This window comes from Balaenoptera physalus (genome assembly GCF_965194825.1).
Source record: "Balaenoptera physalus genome assembly, chromosome: X".
Lineage (NCBI taxonomy): Eukaryota > Metazoa > Chordata > Mammalia > Artiodactyla > Balaenopteridae > Balaenoptera > Balaenoptera physalus.
The window spans coordinates 62,319,804-62,339,639 of record NC_138903.1 but is presented as its reverse complement, the minus strand read 5'-3'; the positions used below and the strand labels follow the sequence as shown (position 1 = coordinate 62,339,639).

Sequence of the window (19,836 nt, the reverse complement as noted above, 5' to 3'; positions counted from 1 at the left end):
CCAGATGGTAAGGTCTAGGAGATGAGCACCAACAATCCTTGAAGGAGAATCTGGAGCCAGCTTGCTGGGCAGCGTGACTGCAGGGGCTTAGGGTGTGAGGCTGGACCTGGTGAGTGTTGGGAAGGGACGTGATGAAAGCCAGGTTTTAAGAAGATAATTCTGGAAGGCAGAGAGACCAGAAGAAAAACGGAGGCCAGTTAGGAGGCTGCTGCAATGGTCGTGGCATGAGCAGAGGCCCTGAACTAGGGTGCTGAGCTTGGGAATGGAAACGAAGGGGCAGAGGTGCCCCCAGGGCCTACTTCTCTAGCTTCAGCCTCTGTTCTGAACTCATTCTTCACCTTTTCCCCAATACCTTCCCCCTTGATGATCTTAATGGATGCTGGGTCTCAACCCTAACTCCCACTTCAAAGTGGATTTATCCTAAATCTATATCTTGAGGTTGACTTCTAATGTACACCTGGGATCAAATAGTGGCTGTTTTCTGAACATTCTCAAAATACCATCTCATCATCTCATCATGTTCAAAACTGCCATCAGGTTGCCTTCAGCTCAGCCCTAAGCCAGCCCGAGGGAACTGTGGACCTAGGCTACCTTACAGGCTTCTGGGGCCTGACTCAGCCACTGAAGGATTATTTTACACCTTTCTGGGACAAATTTGATTTCCCAGTTCTAAACCACCAATTCCATGTGGATTTGGAGGACTCAACACGTTCATACCTTGGGGATGGCCTTCCTTCCCTCATGTCCTGTCAAGTCCCTCAGCAGTGGCCCTCAGCCAGGGGTGGGTCCTCCCAGCCCCTGGAAGTATTTGGAAATGTGTAGAGGCATTTCTCGCTGTCACAATGACTCCAGGGTGCTAAGTGGGCCAGAAGTCAGGATGTTGAACATCCTGCAATGCACAGGACCGTCCCACACTGCAAAGAATTGTCTCACCCCAAGTGCCAATAGTACTCTCACTGAGAAACACTATGACTACGAGCTCAGTTGAGGGCAGGAATTCTGTCTATTTTGTTCTCTACTGTGTTCAGCAGAGTGCACAGCACATGAGGGTGTGCAATGAGTGTTTGTTAAATTAATAAATTGACTCATCCCTTCATATAAGCAACACCTACTGAGCATTGCCCTGGTGCTGGGGATAGAAAAACAAACAAGACTTGGGCACTGCCTTCGTCCCTTAGCCAGCCTTAGCTGGGAAGGGTAAAGATGATCCTGAGATGGAGGCTAAAAGTCAAGAACACGTCACCTTCGAGAACTACCACGGGGTCCCTTCCTAGCGAACGGAACGTACTGCCAGTTAAATGATGAATTGAAATTCATTCATTCATTCAGTCAGCACTTGAATAGCACGTGAACTTTTCGAAGTACCTTCTCACACATGATCTTGCTGGAGTTGGCCTGGGAGGAGGGGAGGGTTGGGGCGGGGGCTGGAAACAGAGTGGAGGCCTGAGAGGTTCCTGCCCAGCTCGGGCTGGAACAGACAGGCCCAATCAGACAGTCTCCTGGGACTGGGGTTGGGGGGGTCTGGTGTAAATGGAAATGTGTGCCACATGGCCTGAATTGCAGAGGCCGGCCTCAGGCTCCCACAGCCCCCAAACACTTCCAGATGGATTTATTTATAACTCCCAAAGCAGAGGCAGCACTCCGTTCCTTTTCCTCACTCTCCTCCCCACTCCTGGAGCAAGGCTTGGCCGCCCCTTTCCACTCCGGAAACCAGCAGGAGATGGGAATGTGCTGTACTGCTCAGCCAGAGTTCATGGTCACTGCCTGTCCCCTAGGTGGCAACAGCAGCTCACTGTGTGGGTGCCGGCTAAGCTGGCCATACTCCTGCCCCCCCCCCCACCCCCCGCCTCCCGGCCTCTGTGGGCTCTCTGCTAAATGGGTGGTGTGAACCGGGCACGTTCACTCTGCTAAGTTTCTACTCCAGACTTGCCTCCAGTTTGTAAAGCCAGTCACACCCATTTCTTCTCATTCTCTGTCTCTGGTAGATTCTGAGCTCCCTCCCCTCCACCTTCTCCCATAGGATACTGCTTCTCACTGTACAGACTGCCAGAGGCTTTGGACTCAGATGTTTTCCAAATCAGGAAACTGAAGCTCAGAGAGGTTGAGTGACTTGCCCAAGGTCACACAGCATGTTAACTAGCAGAGCCAGACATCTAAAGCCCCAAGCTCTGTCTCTGATGCTAGTGCCTCCTGGACCTCAAGTTTCCTCATGTGTGAAGTGGAACAAATGCGTGGCAGGTGGTCTGGTTGGAAGTGTGGGCTCTGGAACTGCTGTGTATCGAGTGTGTGCTGGTTCTGTCATTTACTGGCTGGATGACCTTCGATGAGTCATTCTTCCTCTCTGTAACTCAATTTCTTTATCTTTGAAAGATTAAAGAGAGAATGGACTGAAATGGTTTAGCACAGTGTCTGGCCCATAGTAAGCCCACAATAAATAATAACCAATATGATAGCTTATTGCTCAGTTGCATCATTAGAAAGCTCACAGCTCCCATCTCTTAAAATATGGACCAGGCCCCATACAAACATCGCCTCGTGACTCCTCACACTATACAGAAAGAAGTAAACTTGGGTTTGGAGAGATTAATGACTTGCCTAAGGTCACCCTTGTAGGAATAGAGGAGGGGCTTGAACCCGGTTCTAGGTGAGTCCAAGGTTACGGATTCCATGTTTCTTTTAGTCCTATAAACTCCTATAGAGTCTGAAGGATAAAAGCCCCCATATGAATCCTTTTCCCTGCCTCTCCCACCCGACCCCTGCCCTATCTTGCCTCCTTTAGGACTGGCCTGGGAGCTCCTTCTGTCTGAGCATTTCGGTGGCCCTAAGCAGGGCCTGTGAGCACATCAGACCTAGAGGAACCTGGCGCTGAAGCCTTCCCACTTCCCTCCTCTCCTAGCCACAGCTGGAACTGGCGGTGGCTGGAGGGGGCAGGGTGGCAAAGAAGGCAGATGAAGCCTCCAGGGTCAAGCTTCTAGATGCACCCTATCTGTTTCCTGTACAACCTCTTTGCCCTCAAAGTTACTCAGAACCAAAGTCTGGTGAACCCACCTCTCTGCCTCCAAGGGTCCAGACAAATTTTCCTGCAGCTGTTTAGCAACACATGACACCAGATTTCTGCCCCAGCGGGAGTCTACGGTATTCTCACATTCCTTTCTGCTTGCTGCTGCGCAATGAAACATGCATCATTTCTGCATGTTTTCCCATCCCACACCACACATCAGTACCACCAGTGATGTCATGAAGGAACAGCACAATCTCTGTGCACATATGGGCAAGGAAATAAGCAGATGCTTCTCTCAGCTGAACGTGACTCACCAAAGGGGCTCCAAATGCCACGAACAATTAGGTTCAATCTAGCTGTATGTCCCTCAGCTTTTCAGTGAGCTGCCCAGGAAGCTCAGAATTCCTGATAGCCCAAGAATAAGTGCAGAGTTACTTCATAAATGCCCAGCACAGAAAGGACAGTTAATAACTGCTTAATCTCTATCCAAACAAAGTAACTCTCAAAGTTTGTGGACAAACATTACCAGAGAGTCCCAGGGGCAGCTCCTCTCTGCTTCCAGCATTGACGTTTAGGAAAGATTCCTCATCAAGCACAGGCATTGGGCCTTACCCCAGAAACTACCAGATCTCCAGCCCCAGCCCTATTACATAGCCTCTCTGAGCCTTGGTTTCCTCCTCTGTTGTTCTGAGGCATCTAGCATGTCAGGTACATGATACTTTCTCAACAGACAGTACATTTATAAAGCTTTACCTTGTAGTAAACATAAAGTTTTACACATTCTAGAGTCATCTGGAGGATGATTCAGGAAATTCTTTATTCTCTCAATACTTATTGAGCATCTGCTAGGTACAGAGATGCATGGGAGAAACGAAATAAATTTAAAATAAAGTTTCTTTCCTCCAAGAGACTCTAATACAGCTGGACATTTAGATAAGTGTGGAATATTTCAGAATTTCTGAATGCCTTGAGGAGCCAGGCAAGTACTATAAATGAGTGAAGGAGGCTGGAGTATAATAATAATAATAATAATAATAATAATAATAATAATAATAATAATAATAATAAGGAGTGGTGGGAACTGTGGCGGACTGGAAAGCAAGAGCTCCATCTAACAGGGAAGCCACCACCCCAATCCAGCTAACTACTAACCTGTGAAAATGCAGAGCCAGTATTACTAGACTTCTCTGTTTTTCAAAGAAGCCAGAAATCCAGATTGAATGGAAAGATTACTAATTGTGACTTGTTAACAAATAATTTAGAAAAGAAACAAACCACATGCAGACTAAACCAAACATATCTGTGGGCATTATTCGGCCCACCAGCCACCGGTTTATGACCTGTCCATTATGGTAGATGATACACTGTCAAAATAAGTGTTACTGACAATAAGTTCTGGAGGCGTTCAGAGGAGGACGTGAGTCCCTTGGGCTGGTATAATCTGGAAAACTTTCCTCAAGGTGGTCAGATTCAGACCAGGCCCCAAAGTGTGGGTATGAATCTGATAGGCAGAAGGAAAGGGCACAAGGCTGTTGGCAAGGATAGACGGGGGAACCAAGAAGGCTGTAGTCAGAGCTCAGAGGTAGTGAAGGGGTGCATCTGGCTGTTATGAAGGCTTCCTGGGGGAACAGCAACCTCTGGCCTTTGGCTGGTCTCAGTGGATGAGGTTTCTTGTGACCAGAATCAGGAATCTCAGAGTGGAGGAAACAAGGGAAGATGGGGAACTACTACTTAGAGGGTCTGATTCTGAAAAGCCAGTCAGAGAGTAATATTAAACACAGACAGACAGATGCCTCATTAGCAGGCATGGGGAAAGGCCATTTTAGTAAGTCCAAGGCCTTTTCTAGAATACAGCAATGTAAAAACCTGTGAGAAGCACAAATATATAATGCAGGATCCTGGCTGGTGACTAGAAACTGGTCCAGAAGGTGGGAATGGATAAACTACAGTACAATGAGACCTACCATGTAGGAAAGGGGGCTCTGGCCGCATACAAACACTGGAGAAAGGAAAAAATGAACAGGAGCTTTGAAAAAGCCAGCAATCCACAAAAATCCTGGAAACTATTTTAAAAACACTTTAGTAAGAGCCAAGGTAAAATATATGTCCAGGATTAAAAGCCCCAGGGATTAGAAACCATTCTCCCACAGGGCTCTCTGGCAGCTGGGATAGTAACTGAAGGAAAGAAGGCACTTTACCCCAAAGTGGAGGGCATGGAGACGTGTGGCATGCAGGTGTCAGGGAGAATAATATCGGCCTTCTATCGGATTATGTAACCACTAAAACAAGAGGCAAGGTGGTTAAGGGTCATAGAAAAAGCACAAGTGTGGCAGGCAAAATTATGGCCCCCCAAAGATGTCCGTGTCCTAAATCACCAGAACCTGTGAATATGTTAGGTTAAATAGCAAAGTTTGGAAATAAGGTTTGCAGATGGAATTAAGGTTGCTTATCAGCTGACCTCAAGATGGGGAGACTCTCTTGAATGTAGTAGGTGGGCATAATGTAATCACAAAAGTCCTTATAAAGTGAAAGAGGGGGGCAGGTGAGGCAGAGTTAGAGAAGGAGATGTGACAACAGAAGCAAAGTCAGAGAGATGGGATATGAGAAAGACTCAACCGGCCATTACTGGTTTTGAAGATGGAGGAAGGGGACAAAAACCAAGGAATGCAGGCAGTGTCTAGAAGCTGGAAAAGGCAAGTAAACCCATCCTCCCCTAGAAGCGCCAGAGGGAATGCAGCCCTGCCAACACCTTGATTTTAGTCCAGTGAGACCCATTTCAGACATCTAACCTCCAGAACTGTAAGACAATATATTTCTGTTGCTTTAAGCCACTAAATTTGTGGTAATTTGTTACAGGAGCAATAGGAAACTAATACAACTAGCTTTGAACTCAGATGTAGGGTTTAATCCTGACTCCACTATACAGCAATTACTTGACCTTGGTCCAGTCATTTAACCTCTCTGAGCCCTAATATCCTCATCTCATCCTCAGAAATGATGTCCATAATACTTACACTTCACAGAGTTGAGGTGAAGAGCAACTGAGATGATGAACATAAAAAAGCTAGCACAGCTTGGCAGAGAGAAGGTGCCGGCAATGTTCTTTTCTTTCCATCAATGCATTTGATGAAATAGTAATTGATACCTAGGATGAATGGTGTTCTGGTAAATGTTTAACCACTGGCTTTTTAAAAAATGCGTGCATGTATATACATATATATATATATTTACTTATTATGTAAGAAGTAAAACACACAATTTATGAATAACAATGAAATAATACTCTATTGCAAATTCCATATAGCCAGTTGATTTTCATATAATGAGTTCATTAATTTTGCTGAACTCTTACCTCCATAGCCATCTTACAGCTGAAAAAGAAGAGTGAGTGTAGTTCCTACATGAATGGTGGTTGATACTTTCATTTATGCTAATGAGTAAGAAGAAAGTGAAATGGTGAAGAAGTGTTGGAACTTGACAGATTCATCAATGATTCAAACAACTCCTTTGCTGAATCAGATAGTAGTTTCCATATACTGGAAGCATATTTCTTCAATTTTTGGGGTGTTATTCATGAAGATGGACATCATTTCTGAGAATGAGATGAGGATATCAGGGCTATAAATATGAAACGCTTTTAAGTTTAATGTACATTATTAACATTTTCTCCATCACTTTCTCAAGGCTAGAGTACAATGAACAAAACAAGAATCTTTCCCCTTATGTTGACATCTTACATCATTATAAAACGTGTCAAAACTGAGAAATTAACATTAATAACTAAAGTATAAAGCTTATTTGGATTTCACCGATTTTTCCACAAAAGTCTTCTCTCTGTTCTAGGATCCAATCCAGGATCCCATATTGCATTTATTCGGTCATTTATTTGGTAGAATATCCCTCATCTTGGCTTGTTTTCTGTTTTCTCCTATAATTTAATTTTTAACGATGCCTGTGTTTAATAATCGGCTCACAGATTTCCTAAATATTGAACAATTGGCTCTCATGAGCCACAAGCCCAAGCCAGCTCTAGCACACCACTACCTAGGAAGCTCTAAGCAAAACTGACAAACAATTCATTTGTTTTTTCCATCAATTCCACTAATATTTATTGAGCGCCCTCTAGGGGCTAGTGCTGGGGGTGTGGAGATAACGGAAACGTGCAGTCCTTGCCACTGAGAAAATTACAGGTTAGGGGGCGTGGCTGAGCAGTAGCAGATAGCACCCCTAGAGAAAGCAGGGCTATGATGGGAGGAAATGGGATGTGCTGGAGCACTCAGAGGTGGGAGGGACCAACCCTGCCTGGGGAGGTCAAGGAAAGCTTCACAAAAGAAGTAAAGGATGAGCAAGAGCTCCCCAGGTGGGATGCAAGGAGATAAGACGACTGTGTGAGCTGAGTCTTTTTTTTTTAATACATTTATTTATTTTCGGCTGCGTTGGGTCTTCGTTGGTGCAAGCAGGCTTTCTCTAGTTGCAGCGAGCCGGGGCTGCTCTTCGTTGCGGTGTGCGGGCTTCTCATTGCGGTGGCTTCTCTCGTTGCAGAGAACGGGCTCTAGGCGCGCGGGCTTCAGTAGTTGTGGCACGCGGGCTCAGTAGTTGTGGCTCACGGGCTTAGTTGCTCCGTAGCATGTGGAATCTTCCCGGACCTGGGCTCGAACCCGTGTCCCCTGCACTGGCAGGCAGATTCTTAACCGCTGTGCCACCAGGGAAGTCTGTGAGCTGAGTCTTGATGTGTGAGTGAGAATGAGCCAGTCATTTGAGGAAGCAGAAGGACAGCAGTCACCATTTATTCTTTCATTCTATAAGCATTTATTAGGCATCAATTCTGTACCAGACTCTGGAGATGCCCAAACATGTAATGAATAAGGGCATTCAAGTGTGACAAGGGTTGTGATGGTGGAGACGGTGCCTGGGCTGTCTTGAAGATGAGGTGGTGTGTGCACATGTGAAGGTGGTACCATGAAGGAGCATGGACATAAGGGCACTGGCCAGACATCTCCTCCTCAGGAGTGCAGAAGAACCTAAGAGGAAGCTCTCAGGCTTCTACCATCACTTCACCTAATGCAACCAACAACTTTTGCCAGAGGATGACTAATGCCAGAACCTTTCAATGCAGGTACAATATGTTCACAGCCCCCTCTTTCCAGCCCCTCACACCCAGAGCCCCGTGTACAGGCCTCTGGGAGCTACACTTAGCAACTGACTCCTGCCTTGGGCAGATGGCATATAAATGGTCTTGGGATGAGGTAGTGTTGACCAACTCAAGGCAAGGGCTCTTGACCTGAGATCAAGAACCCCCAGAAGAGCTCCTATGTACCTTTCTCAACCCCCCTAGAGATATCCCTCAGCCACTCTCTACATCATTATACTGCTTTATTTTCTTCATAGCATTTATTACTATCTGAAATTAAGTCTTGCTTTTGCCTGTCTCCTCCCGCTAGAATCTCAGCTCCTCAAACATAGAATCCTTGTCTGTCTTGCCATCAATATGTCCCCAGCTCACAGCTCAGGGTCTGGCGCATGGCGGGTATTCATGAAATATTTGTGGAATGGACAAGTGAACGAATGAATGGGTGGATGGATGCTATTATTCAGATTTGAGGGTTGCATTCCTAATCCTCTGTGGCCCAAACTATTTCCCTCAATTTAAAATCCGTTGCCTGTCTTTGGTGCTGTGAACTAAAATGTTGCCTGGACGTTGCAGCCATCAAGCCACCACATTACAGCTGCCCCTAAGGAAACTCAGGATAGAAACAGGATGCCCGCCGTCTAGCAGTCAACTGCTGCAGCCACCCCCGACGGTGTACCCTGAGGAGACTCAGGATGAGAAAGCACAGGATACTGGCCCCAGATAACTGAGGTGCATATCAAAGGAATGATTTCAGTGAGCCAAGTCTCTTGCATCTTCCCATACATAGAAAAGCGCTAAATTCCTTAACTTGAGATATCTGGTTTTCTTTTATTAACAGTGATCTTTTGATGTTCCGACTACCTGGTCTTCTGTTGCAAAAACTCCTGTATATCCTGGCTCACCCCCTTGGCTCTTAGGAACAGTTTCTCAGCGTTATCTGAGATGCTGTGCCCCAGGCTAGAAGTCCTCAGAATGTCTGCCGAATAAAACATAACCCTCAACTTTTAGGTTGTGTATTTTTTTCCAGTCAACAGTGCCTTGACTCTGAACTTGAACCTTACATGGAGGAAGAAAACTGACATACATGAAATTCAGAATGCTCCTCTTGGAATTGTTGTGAGAATGTGAAAGATAATGACAACTAATATTTGTTGTGTTTACTAAATGCCAGTTCCCATTCCAAGCACTTCATATGTATTCAATAAATATTTGTCGAGTCTCTACCAGGTGCCAGGCACTGTTTAGGCCTTAGGGATATAGCAGTGAATAAAAGACAAAATAATCTCTGCTTTTAGGGACCTTAACCATTAGCTCATTTAATCTGAAAACAACCTTGAGATGCAGATCTTGTGATCAGTCCCATTTTAAAGATGAGGAAACTGAAGCACAAGGTTAGATCACACAGCAGAGCCAGGCAGTCTGGGCCCTGAGCCTGTGTTCTTAACCAATAGGCTCCCCTCCCTCCTGAAGAGCTATTATATGGGGAAGTGCTTGGCAAACTTTGAATGACTTTGACAAATTTGAGTTCCTATTATTCTTGGTGGGAGCATGGTGTGGGGAGGAGGCAGGAAAGAGACTGGGCCAGGGAGCTCAGAGGATGCATGGAGAGCAGTGGTCCCGGAGGTGCCTTTGGTACTACTTAGGCCAGGAGAGCACTAGCTGTGTCTCTGGAGTCCCCACTGGCCTCTTGCGGGGGCTGTCAGACTTAGCAGACTCACATGGAGTAAGGCTGCATGAAAGAGGCTGCAAGGCCTCCTCACCAGCATGTACTTAGCTCTTTGTGAATTTTTTTTTTTTTGGCTAGAGTCCTGTCCTGGTTCCCCTTCTACTGATTTGTTGCCCTTATGGGGGCCCTGCCCCACCCTCCTTGCATAGTCCCCCCATTCAGCCTCTCAGCCCAAGAAGACAAAGGAAAGTTTGGCCAACCCCCACTGGGCTTTTCTGGTTTTCTGTTTCCATTGGAACAAAGAACTGCTCACCAAGTGCTCTCTGATCTTTGGAATGAGAAAGGAAAATAGTTTATCACATGGAGTACCCCACACACACCACCCCCATCACTCACTGGTCTCAGCCTCTCAGGACACCCAGATTCCTGGCAAGGCTAGGCAGGGAAGGCGCCTCCCTTCTGCTCAGCCTTCAGGGAGCCGGCAGGAGAGTGATGACTTCCATCTGGGCTGGCCTGCTTTCCACTCCTTGGGCTCCACCTGTGTCCTAGATGGAGCAGAAGGAAGAAGGAAGCATCCTCCCTCCTGCCTCTCCCACAGCTCCAACCACACAGATGAACCTCCTAGACCTCGATCAACAGATTTCCAAGTGATTCCTGCAGAAGGATGAGAGGTTGCTTGGGACCTTGGGCAAATTCCTTAATCCCTCCAAGACTCAGTGTTCTCCACTGAAAAATGGGTCGAAGAATGCCTGCTTCATAATGTTATTGCAAGGATTAAAATTTTAAGTGAGAAATGTTTGAAAAATGCTAGGCCCCAACCAGACTAGGTAGAAGAATTTAGTTTGGTCTAGGAGAGGAGGTGGCATTGCTCCAGAGATGGGCCCACCTGAGTGGTAGGTGTGGTAGAAACTTTTGCTCTGGAAAGTGGAGTAGGACGTCCTCCCAACTGCTGGGCTCTGCCAGACTTCTCCCTTGCACCAGGCCTTTGGGTCAGAGCCAGGTACCCTTTGCGGAGCACTGCTTGTGTCCATGGGGCCTGAGGTGCAAACCCAGATGGCCAGGCCCTCACTTTACCCCTTAGAGATGATCACAGATCGCTCACTTTATCAAAGAGCAAACTGAAGATCATAGAGCAGAAGGGACATGCCCAAGGTCACCCTGGCTAGACCTGCTAACTTCTGTGGGCCAGTGGGCTCTCTGCTTCCCCTATACAACCTGCTCCTGTGAATCCCAGGTCACATGGTCCAGAGATGGCCCAGAGCAGCCTCACTGATCCCCTCAGTCTACCTGTTTATTCAGTAAGTCCTCATTGAGTGCCTACTATGCACCAGGCCCCTAGATTAGAAGGCAATGTCTGATTTGGGGGAAAATGAAACAATGAAGGGACTTGGGGGGCCAGCAGAGTTGGGGATGCTGCTTTATAAGAGGATGGTCAAAGAAGGATTTATTGAGAAGGTGACATTTGAGCAGAGATCTGAAAGAAGTGAGGGAGTGAGCCCCGCAGATATCTGGAGGAAAAGAATTCCAGGCAGAGGGACTTCCCTGGTGGCGCAGTGGTTAAGAGTCTGCCTGCGAATGCAGGGGACAAGGGTTTGAGCCCTGGTCTGGGAAGATCCCACATGCCGTGGAGCAACTAAGCCCGTGCACCACAACTACTGAGCCTGCGCTCTAGAGCCTGTGAGCCACAACTACTGAGCCTGTGTGCCACAACTACTGAAGCCTGTGCTCTAGAGCCTGTGCTCCTCAACAGGAGAAGCCACAGCAACGAGAAGCCCACGCATCGCAACGAAGAGTAGCCCCTGCTCACCATAACTAGACCCACGTGCAGCAATGAAGACCCAACGTGGCCATAAATTAATTAATTTTTAAAAAATGAAAAAACAAAAAAAAGAATTCCAGGCAGAGAGAACAGCAAATGCAAAGACGCTGAAGCTGTCTGGGAACAGCAAGGAGGCCAGAGTGGCTGCAGCAGAGTGAGTGAGGGAGATAGTGGTAAGACATGAGGTCAGACAGGTCGTGGGGGGACAGATCACTCAGGACCTTGTGGGCCATTGTAAGAACTTAGGCTTTTAGTCTGAAATAGAGACCCATTAGAGGGTTTTGAGCAGAGGCAGGACATGACCTCACTTATGTTTCATCAGGATCACTCTGGCTGCTGTGTCAAGAGTCGACGTAGAGGATCCAATAACTTTATCTAACAGGCAGACCTGGTAGGAAGCTGTTGCTAATATCTAGGCGACAGATGATGGTGGCACAGACCATCATAGTGGTAACACGTGGTTCAATTCTGGATACTACAAAGGTGGAAATAACATGATATGCTAATAGAGTGGAGATGGGAAAGGAGAGAAAGAGAGAAGAATGACTTTGGGGTTTGGGTCCTGAGCAATTGGAAAGTTGGGGATGCCATTAGCTGAGATGGGCAAAACTGTAGGAGCAGCAGGTTTGCGGGGAACAGTCTGGACTTTGGCTTTGAACGTGGTAAGTTTGAGATGCCTATGTGACACCCATGTGGATGCCTGTGAAAGCCAGACCAGGAGCAGCGTGTCTTCCTTCCCTCCCTCACTCGTACACTCGCTAGTTCAGCAAGGATGAGGCGAGCAAGCCCAGGCACGGGGGATGCAGCTCCCCGGCTGGCTTCCCTGTCATCAGTCTCTTGCCCCTCCTGTCCACAGGACACATGCAGGCTCCAGTGGGGGCCTTCCAGAGCCAAGGTCAGATCTGTCACTCTCCTGCTCTAAGCCCTCAGCTGGTCCCCACTGCCTCCAGAGTAAAAAATTATCCGTCCTGTTCCTGCCACTCCCAGCCCCCCATTCCTTACATACCTGTCACAGAGCGACTCACCAGGGCCTGAGCAGGCCATCCAGAGCCATAACTCCAAGGGGCTGCCCCAGGCTAGGAGAGGCCTGCCCCCTCCTCAGCTTGCCTTACTTGATTTCTTCCTCCAGGACCTGGCCAAGCCGTCTCCTCTCACCTGAAGCCTGCCTTTCTCAGCTTTTACACACACAGACGGAGCCTCCCCCAGGGAGCCCTGAGCCTTTACACATTTGAGAGTCGCTGTTTGCTCTCTTGTCTCTCCCCTCACTGTGCTAGTTGCTCCTCGAGGGCAGGGATTATTTATTTATTCATCTCTGTAACCCCAGGATAGCCCTTGCCAAGGTACCCAATAAAGTTTTATTGAATGAATGAATGGTCTAATATGCGACAATAGAGAGGCTAAGGGATCAGAGAGAGAATTCATTTGGCTGAAGGAGGGAGGTCAGAGAAAGTGTCACAGAGATGCTAGTTAAGCTGGGTTTGGAAGACCAGGAAAGATTTAGCCAGGCCAAAAGAATTCTCAGTGATGTGCAACTAAATTTCGCTTCTCACAATGGTCACAAACTGGCAGCCAGGAGGCTGAATATGGCTTGCAGATGCTTTTAGTCTGGTCATTTTTTTTTTTTTTTACCATGTGAGGAGACAGGCATTATGTTTGGTCACACCACAACTCTCAGCCCTGTAACTGCCAAGGGTGGCATGGTGTGTGCGGCCCTGCATGCATATGAGTTTGCCTCCCTGGCTCAGGGAACCCCCAAAATGCTCACTGTTCAAAATTCCTACTGCTAAGGGGAGGACAAACTTGGCTCATTCAGACTAAGCCCCAAGCCATGGAAGCCACGTGGCCATGCCAGGCCTGGCCAGCCAGTTAGTAGCCATGGGGATGAAGACCCAAATGCTCGCCAACCACCAGACCATCGTCTCGGCCTCAAACCCCCCTAGGTGTGTGAGAGCTCTCCTCACAATGGTAGGAGAGGATGCAGGGCTTGGGCAGTGTGTAGGAAGCAGCTGCAGAGCCCAGGCCAGGGCTTGGCTTACCCTGACCCCCAATTACTCGAAAGGTAGAGAAAAGCAACCACAGAGTCCCCTCAGTGGCTCCCATCTCAGAAGGAGATGGCATTTCAGCAAGAAGCCTCACTGTGTGATGATGACAAGGCTGAACACGAGGCGCGGGTATGGGTCTGCAACCAAGACCCCAGCCTTATCTCCTTTACCCGCTAGTCAGAGAGACCTGGGTTTCTAGGGCACCTAGGGTAGCTGAGTGTGCCAACAATGGCACAACTGTGCTGCCAGACACAGGCCCAGTGGGCCATGTGGAAATTAAGGTGAGAGCAGTTGGCTCCACGCCCATCTAGCTGACAATGGGGTTCTCCAGCCTTTCCTGTGTTTGCTCCTGTCGCTGCCAGAACATCCTGGTTTCAACCTGCAAGCCACAAATCCACACACAACAGCTATAGCCAGGTTTCCCAGTCATGTCAGAAACATGTACATAACACACAGTACAGCCACAGTCATACCACCCACCACATCACATCTCCCCATGTGCATGGTCTTTGGCCCGGGCTGCAGCTGAGCCCCACCTAGCCGCCTCTCCCGCCCTTCAGCGGCTGTGATGTCTTACACTTCCCCAAGCAGGTGTGCCCACCTCTCCTTGCACACGCAACGGTCTTACGTGTCTCACTCAACACCTTGCTGACATGAGTTGGGTGCAGTCATGCAAAGGAAACCAACAATACTAAAAAAATAATTTAAAACTGTTTCTCTAGGGCTTTACATGTGTTCCATAAAGTTTCTTTGGTAGAAGATGCAAACTATTATATATAGAATGGATAAACAACAAGGTCCTACTGTACAGCACAGGGAACTATCTTCAATATCCTGTGATAAACCATCATGGAAAAGAATAAGAAAAAGAATAGATATATACGTATAACTGAATCACACTGCTGATTTCCAGTTTCACTAGAAACTAACACAACATTGTAAATCAACTATACTTCAATAAAATAAATTTTTAAAAAAGTTTCTTTGGAAAGTTTACTTTCTCCATTCTATTTGCCTTTGAAAAACAGTACTAGGGATTCACCTCCCTGAGTTCAGAAGCCGCCAAGCAGGAAAGGGCAGAAACAGGGAAGCAAAACCACACAGTCAATCCCTTTCACTCCAGGAAGCTCCCTAGAGTTATCCCAGACACATGAAACAGCTTAGTCAGAAGCACTGTCTGTCTTCTCCCCTCTGCCTCTCTCATCCTCCCTGTCCTCATCCGAAATGCCTATAGCTGCTACATACAGGGTGACTTCACCATGTGTGTCCCCTAACTGAAGAGCCCCTCTATGCCTTCCACATTGAGTTTGGGGGCATACCCCAAGTCAGCGCAGCCATTTAGTGCCACGGGCCATCAGAGGTTCCACTTTGACTCAGTGACTGTGCCCAGTGAGGGACACATATACCTGCACCAGCCCTTTGCCCAGCTCCCAGTACCTTTCACCCAGATGCTGCCCAAACGTGTGGGGCTCAGCTGCTGTCTGGGCTGCGCGAGTGTCTTCCAGCAGCCGCTGTGTTGGTCTGGCATCCCCCCGGTGAGCCGAGCCTTGCCAGCCTGTGGCCAGGCAGGTTTGCAGCTATGTGGCCCTAGGGACCGGCTAATGCAAAGGAGCCCAGTGGTGAGAATGCTGTCCCTGACCTTCCTTGCCCACCCTGCACTTCTCTGTGGAGTCTCAATGTGGACCGAGAGCCAGGCGGAGATCGAGAGCCTGGCTTGCTAGCACACACTCCGCATTCAGCACTTTGTCCTGGAAAGGATCCTGCCAGGCAACTTAAGCTAAATTCATACTTTGTGCCTGCAACCGATGCCCCCTGTGTATGCATGCCCAGCTGGCTGCCAATGGGCTTGCTGTGCTTGGTCCTTTCTAGATTGTAAACGGGCCCCACTTGTGCTGGGTTATGTGAAGACAATCACTTTCAATGGAATAACATCTCCCCCTGCAGCTGACTGCCAAAATCAGAATACTAAGGGCACACACCACTGTTCTTTGGTGGCCTGTTTTGGGAGGGCAGAGCCAGTCAGGCCTGGCTGCTGTGTGTGAGATGACATTGGAAACCACTTAAGCAAAGCACTTGCAATTTTCGTTTCAAAGCAGGTCAAGCAGAATCCTGGCCTTGCCAGAGTTGAAAGGTGCATAAACACCACCTCATCCAAGGGTCACAAATGTAAATGCCTTTAGGCACCAAGCAGCTAATGAAAGTGAGAGAGGAGGGGAGGTGTAAGAAAATGAGGGAGGGGCTGCAGAACTGGAGCCCAGTTGCCTTACAAAAAGGCATTTAAATTCATTTTAATGTGCCAACCAGCAAAGCAGGCCTGCAGGCCCTTAGGGCCAAAGACCTGTAAGTTTGGGAGTGCTGCTGGAGACAGGAAGCCCAGAGAGGGGAAAGGACTTATTCAAGCTCATGCAACTAGTCAGTGACAGAGGTCCCTGAACAGCTATTTGGCAAAATGAGTCTTTATCACATTCATTCCTTCAGCAAACAAGTCCTGATCCCCACGAGGTCCTAGGCATCCTCCTGTGCCGTCAGGGTCCCAGAAGTGAACCACACATGCTCTCTATCTTCAAGACAGTCTCAGTCCAGTAGGGAAGTGTCAAGAACTAAGCCTGGAAATTGGGATTGACAGCAGAGAGCATGGGACCTTGAATGTCAAGCCGAGGCATTTGGATTTTATGCTGGAGCCAGCAGAGAAGCCTTGGGAAAGTCTGAGCAGGTCTCAGAAAGCTGTTCTATAGGAAGATTCATCCATCAGTGGTAACAAGATGGACTGGGGCCAGGCCAGTGGGGTGGGAGGTGTAATTGGAGACACACAGAGTGGCTGAAGAAACCAAGAGTCTATGTCTAAGGTAATGAGGTTGAGGGTCACTAAGAAGAGAGGGGAAAGGGTGAATGTGTAAGACACTGCAAATCAACAGGGTGGGGCTTCCAGAGGCGTGAGAGTGTGTGTGTGTGGTGGGGGGAGGGCCTGGGGTGAAGGAGATGAGTTGGCAAAAGGCGAGAATAGGGAAGAATCAAGATGACTCCAAGATGGGGTGGATTGCTGGAATGCCAACAGACAGGAAGAAACTCGGGAATCGGGTAGGGGGAGAGTGGGTGGGTGGGGATGCCCAAATGTTTCTCTATGACAGCAGCCTCAAGACCAATAGGAAGAATCTGGGATTATCTGTTTTACATTATTGGAGCCTCTCCTTCCTCAGTATGGAAAATTGAGCCAGGGCCTCTTGACCTCTCGACTCTTCCATGTGCCCGGAAGTGACCCCTGGGGAAATCCCACTCGGTGCTTCTGGGTGAAATGGTCCAACGATTTAACAAATACTAATCAAATAAATAACTAAAATACATTCTCCACCCCCGGCCTCTTTCTGTCCCCCACTCCAAAACAGCTCTGTGGGAAAGTCAATTTGGGAATTTCCCACATGTGTCTATGACCGCAACGCCAGAGCAGTGGTCTAAGTCAGCTACAACCTTCAAAATTCTGTATTTGCTTCTCATATCAAAGGCAGCCTGCTGGCTGGGAGAGCCCTGGTGATGTTGTAAAATAATTTCCCATGTCACCTCAGGGGCTACCTGGGACTTCTGTGCTAGCTTCCAAAGGTGTGGGCTACCAGGTCGAGAGAGGCCTGCCAGGCATGTGACTGAACCATATGACCCACTCCCCCCACTCCCCCCACAGGGATGTTCATTTGCCTTCCGTTCCCTCTCAAGTTGCCCTTTCCTTTTCCCTCTGGAAGAGGGTGCAGCATCGGTGAACAAGCCAGAACCACTGTGGGGTTCCAAAAATAGATGAAGAATTCCAGTCCAAGTTTTGGCTACAGAAAGGGGACTTGAAGAGCTGCAGATGAAACTGAAGCTGAAGGATGCATGGGGGTTTGGAAAGAGTAGGGGCTTTGGAGTCCAACTTTGGTCCAAATCTCAGCTTGGCCTCATTCCAGACGCATGGTCTGGTCAGTTTTTTTCACGCATAAAATTGTTATTATGATACCTCCCTTTCAGGGTTACTGTGAGGATTAAATGTGATGATGCATGCACAGTTCCTGGTACATAGTAAATGCTCAATACAAATTAATTTCATCTTTCATATATTCTGCTTTTGAAGACAAGGTCTTTAAAAAATAAGGACCAGGTGTTATACCAAAATACCACCTAGTGAGAGTGGTCGGTGGAGAGGAGAGCTGAGGAGAAGGGAAAGGGTGCCAATATCTCATCTTACCAAGTGGAGATTCAAAAGGTGAAGATGATAATTGATGGAACAAAAACATAAAAGTGTTAGTATATTGCATAAATTACTAGATTAACCAATAAAGGAATAAAAATGGTGATATAGCCATATAATGATGATAAATCCTCAACTAGCTTAGCAGGAAGTCAACAGATAACCTCCCAAAATTGGTAAATGAAGGAATAAAAGAAGTGCTTTATTTAGAGAAATGAGGGTAAATACAGGAAGAAAAGAACAAAAGTTGGTTGCCTTCCAGAAAGGGGACTGGGTGGGGTTCCTGCAGGGATCTGTTGTTTCTTTCCATGGGCATGTTCCACTTTGATTACAAAAACCCAACCAGGAATAAGATGGAAAGTCTGGACCAGCACCTATGCCCACCACCTTAAAGGATGGCCCACAGCACCACAGCTGCCATATACTCCACCTTTAGCCCCCTTCCCTGCATGTTGTGCATGTCCCTCATTTGAGGTAGACCAAAGCCTTAAAAGGGGGCAGAAACTTGATTAGGCCAGTTGCTCAAAGAAGCTCCCTTGCAAGAGAGCAGAGATGGCAGTCAGAGTGGCATGGGGCACAGGCCAACTTGAGAAGTCCTTTACAGAACACATTCTCCACTGCGAAGGGTCTACCTGTCCCGCCCCTGGATCCCCAATTTGATGATCAGTTCACACTAGCTGACCATAGATAGCATCCTGAAGTGCCAGGATATGGCACATATGGCTACACGAGCAACTCTACCCTCCCATAGCCCTGCTTGCAAGGAGAAAGATCTATGCCAACTTCCAGCCCAGAAGGAGCCCACCACTCTCCATCCCACTGCCTGAAACTTCTGCCTGGAAGCTGCCTTGAGGCTCTTTTCTTAAAAATTCATTCATCCAGAATTGACTGATGCCCAACAGGAATGCAAAGACCACTTCAAGGGAGAGTAAATTAAACCTTTTTCACTTTCAGGCAGAAGGAGAATTAGAAAAGTGTTGAGGGAAAATTTTGCCTATGTGACAGTTTTGCCTGGGGCCAGGCCAGGACCAGAATACCCTGAAACACGCATATGAGCACATGCACACACACACAGCCAGGGAATACACAATCACACAGAAACACCTCCTATGATCTCTGATAAACCCTTTTCCCTTTATCAAGTCTGCCATGGTGGCTCTGGGTAGTTTGTTTCTTCTTCCATTTTTTTCTTTAACAGTTTTATTGAGATACAATTCATATACCATGCAATTCAAACAATTAAAGTAGACAATTCAATGGCTTTTAGTATATTCACAGAGTTGTGTATCCATCACTACAGTCAACTTTAGATCATTTTCATCATCCCCTGAAAGAAACCCCATACCCATTAATTCCCTATTCCCCCTTCCCCACAGTCCCTAGCAAACAATCTATTTTCTGTCTCTATAGGATTTGCCTACATAACCATACAATATGTAGGATTTTGTATCTTGCTTCTTTCACTCAGAATACTGTTTGCAAGGTTCATCCATGTTGCAGCATGTATAAATCTTCGTTCCTTTTGATGGCTGAGTAATATTCCATCTTATGGATCTGGATATACTACATTTGTTTATTCACTCACACACTGAAGAACACTGAGTTGTTTCTATCTGTTGGCTATTATGAATAATGCTCCCATGAACTTTGTACAAGCTTTTGTGTGGACATGTGTTTCCATTTCTCTTGGGTATAAACCTAGAAGTGGAATTGCTGGGTCATATGGTAACCTGGGTAATATATTTAACCTACTGAGGAACTGCCAGACTGTTTTCCAAAGTGGCTGTGCCATTTTACATTCCACTAGTAGTGCATGAGGGTTCCAGTTGCTCCACATCCGTACAAACACTTGTTATTTTCCATATTTTTGATTATAGCCATCCTATTAGGTGTGAAGTGGCATCTTGTGGTTTCAATTTGCATTTCCCTCATGACTAATAACGTTGAGTATCTTTTCATATGCT

At 47.3% G+C, this 19,836-nt stretch overlaps 1 protein-coding gene across 4 annotated transcripts in view; it reads right to left on the bottom strand.

Moving 5' to 3' along the window:
* The window catches only part of NHSL2 (NHS like 2), a 272,913-nt gene that overhangs the window by 154,383 nt on the left and 98,694 nt on the right, over positions 1–19,836 (bottom strand). The window lies entirely within an intron of this gene.